This window comes from Physeter macrocephalus, chromosome 12, assembly GCF_002837175.3.
Source record: "Physeter macrocephalus isolate SW-GA chromosome 12, ASM283717v5, whole genome shotgun sequence".
Classification (NCBI taxonomy): domain Eukaryota; kingdom Metazoa; phylum Chordata; class Mammalia; order Artiodactyla; family Physeteridae; genus Physeter; species Physeter macrocephalus.
In genome coordinates, this window is record NC_041225.1 from 84,767,939 (window position 1) to 84,772,132 (window position 4,194).

At 42.6% G+C, this 4,194-nt stretch overlaps 1 protein-coding gene across 1 annotated transcript in view; it reads right to left on the reverse strand.

Annotated features, from left to right (window-relative positions):
• C12H2orf42 (chromosome 12 C2orf42 homolog) overlaps positions 1-3,690 on the reverse strand; it is a 36,999-nt gene extending 33,309 nt beyond the window's left edge. The window contains exon 1 of the mRNA XM_055088852.1: positions 3,664-3,690. The gene's annotated coding sequence lies outside the window, so the exon portion shown is untranslated. The remainder of the gene's footprint in view (positions 1-3,663) is intronic.
• Between the last annotated feature and the right edge of the window lie 504 nt (positions 3,691-4,194).

Below are 4,194 nucleotides of genomic sequence, written 5' to 3' on the forward strand. Positions count from 1 at the left end.
AAGCAAATATCGTATATTAACACATGTATGTGGAACCTAGAAAAACGGTACAGATGAACTGGTTTGCAGGACAGAAATAGAGACACAGATGCAGAGAACAAACGTATGGACACCAAGCGGGGAAAGCGGCAGGGGTGGTGGTGGTGGTGTGATGAATTGGGCGATTGGGATTTACATGTATACACTAATATGTATAAAATGGATAACTAACAAGAATCTGCTGTATAAAAAAATAAATAAAAGAAAAATAAAAATGGGCCAGTGATCTGAATGGATACGTCTCCAAAGAAGATATACGGATAGCCAATAAACACATGAAAAGATGTTCAATATCACGTCATTAAGGAAATGCAAATCAAAATGTCAGTGAGATGCCACTTCACAGGCACTAAGATGACTAAAAAAAGATAGACAATAACAAGGGTATAGAAAAACTGGAACCTTCATACATTGTTGATGGTATTACAAAATGGTGCAGCCACTTTGCAAAATTGATCGTTCTTCAAAATGTCAGAGTTACCATATGACTCCCAAGAGAATCTATATCTATATCTATCTATCTATATCTATATTTATATCTATATATGCCCAAAGGAATTGAAAACATAAAAAAATTTGTACTGCTGTTCGCTGTAGTAGTAGTCATAAAAACCAGAAAGTAGAATCAATCCAAATGTCCAACAACTGATGAATGGGTAAACAAAATATGATATATCTATACAATGAAATATTATTTGGCCATAAAAGGGAATGAAGTTCTGATACATGCTACAGCATGGATGAATGAGCCTTGATATATTAGGCTACGTGAAAGAAGCCAGACATAAAAAGCCTTACATTCCATTTAAATGAAACATCTAGGATAAGCAAATGCACAGAGACAGAAAGAGGAATGGTTACTAGGGTTGAAAGGGGGGACTAGGAGTGACTGTCATTGAGTGTGATGTTTCTTTCTGGGGTAATGAAAGGTTGCACTACTCTGTGAATATACTAAAAATCGCTGAATTGTAACATTTTAAAAGGGTGAATTTTATGTTATGTGATTTATGTCTCAATAAATCTGTCATTAAAAATAAAGGGAAAATATGTGGAACACAAATAACAAAGGGTTAATTTCCTAAAATAAGAATTTTTAGAAATCAATAAGAAAAAAGAAGCAAACCCACTAGAAAAAATGAGCAAAGGGCATAAAAAGACAGCTTATGAAAAAGAAAAAAAATGGTTTTTTTGGCGGTGTGGCTTGTGAGATCTTATTTCCCCAACGAGGGATCGAACGCAGGCCCCCAGCAGTGGGAGAATGGAGTCCTAACCACTGGACTCCCAGGGAATTCCCGAAAAATGATTTTAAACGTCCAAAATTCAACCTTACAATAAGAAAGAGGCAAATTAAAACAAGACTTCAGCAAAGTGACAAAAAAGATAAATGTTATCACATGAGGATGTGGAGAAATAGGCACTGTACATTATGGTAGGAATGTAAACTGCAATATCGTCTTTAAAGGGATGTAAATAAAATAAACTTAAAACACACTTTGACTTAGCAATTCCACTTTTAAGATTTCATGAGTTCTAGTCTCACATGAACACAAAATATGTACAGGGGTACTCCATGCAAGGCTGTCCATAACTGCACAAGAACAGAAGCCGCTTAAGAGCTAACTAAATAAATCATGGTGTAACCATACAATATGCTACTATAGAGCCACTAAAACGAATCAGATTTATATGTATTGATAAGGAACAAATATCAAGATATACTGTGGAGTAAAAAAAGGTATAATACTTCGTGTATAATGTGATACTCTTGGTTTAAAAAAGAAAAAAGGGGAGATACACATATACAGAATATGTTGCCTCAGAAGAAGTGATTGGGGACTTGAGAAATAGAAAGTGGGAAGGAGATATACATTTCACTGTTCCACACGATTTGAATTTTAAACTTGTACTAGTATCACTTATTACAGATTCTATATTGAAAGCATATATAAACAAGTAACACAATTTGTAAATGATAGGGATAGAGTAGGATTAGTTAGTTTAGAAATCCCACTAGGGGATTAAAGACAGAAAGGGAATTTTAAGGGCGTTTGGGAGACTGCTGTAAGCTAATGACCACTCAAGAAAAGAATCCAGTAACCTAGCAACAATCTACACTATCTTGAAGGAAGACCAGGTGCATCCAAGCACCAGACACACCCAAGCCACAAATCCTGGTAGTTACAACACAAGACAATAGATATGGGGTCTGAATCTTGTTACATGAAGTCAGGGAGTTAATGATCCTTGAAGAGTAGCATTTCTGCATGTAGCCAAGACAGGAATATAGATGAAAGGGGAAAGAAACTAGGTGAGAGGGGACATTATACAAAAACTTGAGATGAATTACCATATCTTAGTATAATTTACCACCCTTTTGCTAATATACATATGATTTAAATAGCGCCAAGGCAGTCTGGGTTAGACCAGATAGGGTCTAAGGAGGAACTGATGATGTAAGCCTTGACGTCTGCCCAAGACTGAGGAAGAAGGTGGTGTTCTCCCTTCCCCACTTTTTCTTTGATTATACAAATATAGCCCTCTTTGTTCTCAGGGCTGTGCTCCCCTGCTGTCCAGCTCCTATCTCTCACAAGCCTCCTATGCTAATAAACTCACTCTTCACCTGCCACTTTGCCTCACGCTGAATTCTCTGAGCTTCAGTAAGTCCTACACCAGGTGAGCAGTTTCAACTAAAAGACTGGGTTTGAGTCCCCTCCTAAGTCAGGGATTGTGGGTTCAATTCCCAATGTGAGGTGCCAGGGGGGGTTGGAGTCCCGGTCTGAGTTTTGGTTGGGTCCCACCCAAGAAGTGCAACAGCCTCCTCAGATGGTGTAAACGGACTGGTGCTGGAAGAGCTACCCCACGAACACTCCCTGTAGTGCTGGGTTTTCAGCCCCGTACTATTCGGCTGTAGAGCTATATACAATTTGGTGAAGGCTTGTGAAGCACAGTAGTAAGTGAAGAGAACGATCACCATAAATAAAACATAAACTTGCTAACGTTTACTGAGTACAAATAAGCTTTTCCCATTCATTTACTCATGTAATGCTCACCACGATCCTGTGAAGTAGGTATTATTTTATCTTAGAGATGAAGAAACTGGCTCAGAGAAAGTAGTGATTTGATTAATGTCCCTCAGCCAGCCTCTAGATAATCTAACGTGACTTTGGAATCTGCTGGATTCCGTCAAACCACAAGTGAGAGGAAGGGGCAGGACTAGAAGCCAGGACTCTCAACTCCAGGTCCAGGGTGCTTCCATTGCCCCGCACTGCCTCGGAATAGTGGAGAAAGGCCTCTGGGGCCATGCAGACAAGACCCCTGTCATCCGGCCTGCAGGACCCGCACCTCGCCCTGGCTTCCGGGATGCAGCCAGCCCCCGGACGCACCCACCCGGGGACCTGCTTCCCGGCATCCTCCCCGCGCGACCGCTCACTTCCGGTCCTAAGTAGGCCCAAGCAGAAGCATCACCTGCCCGGCACCCTGCTCTTGGGAAACACTATCCGCCGGGATTCCCAGCTCTACGCCCTTGTCCCATCGCCGCCCCCGCCCTCTGTCAACAACGCCCCCTTACCTGCCCTGCGCCCCCCACCCCGCCGTCCCAGGCCCCCAGCTGATGACCGCCCTCACCTCCTCTCTCTTCGCCTGCCACGGCCTTTTACAAACACGGCCAAACTGTTCGCTGTAACGACAGTCGTTATTGGCCAGAGCCGCCCACGCGCGGCGAGAGCCCGCCCACCTCGGCTCGCGTTGTCTGACGGGAGTTGTAGTTTCCTCCTCCCGGAGGCGGCTGACAATTGTTGGGGAATCCGGTGGTGGAATCTGCGCCTACCTGGCGGCTGTACTACTTATGTTCTTTGCTGTGGAAAGAGTGCTTCCGGCCAACCCTGCTGGTACTGGAAGGCACAGACAGCTCTAGGGCTGGTCATGACTGTTTCAGGCCTGAGTAAGTCCTATTTCTGAGTAGAATTCCATTAGTCATTGAGGCAAAAATCGCCTTAGATTTTCTACATTTTTAGCAGATGCCGGCTGCGATTTAGTGTTTTGTCAAGGGGGTCTTGTCCACCAAAGTATTCGCTGTTTCTGTCACTTGTGTGTTTGCATCAAGTTATCTTTTTCTCCCTTAATTATACTCTGACGTATTACTTGAACGTTTTCCCG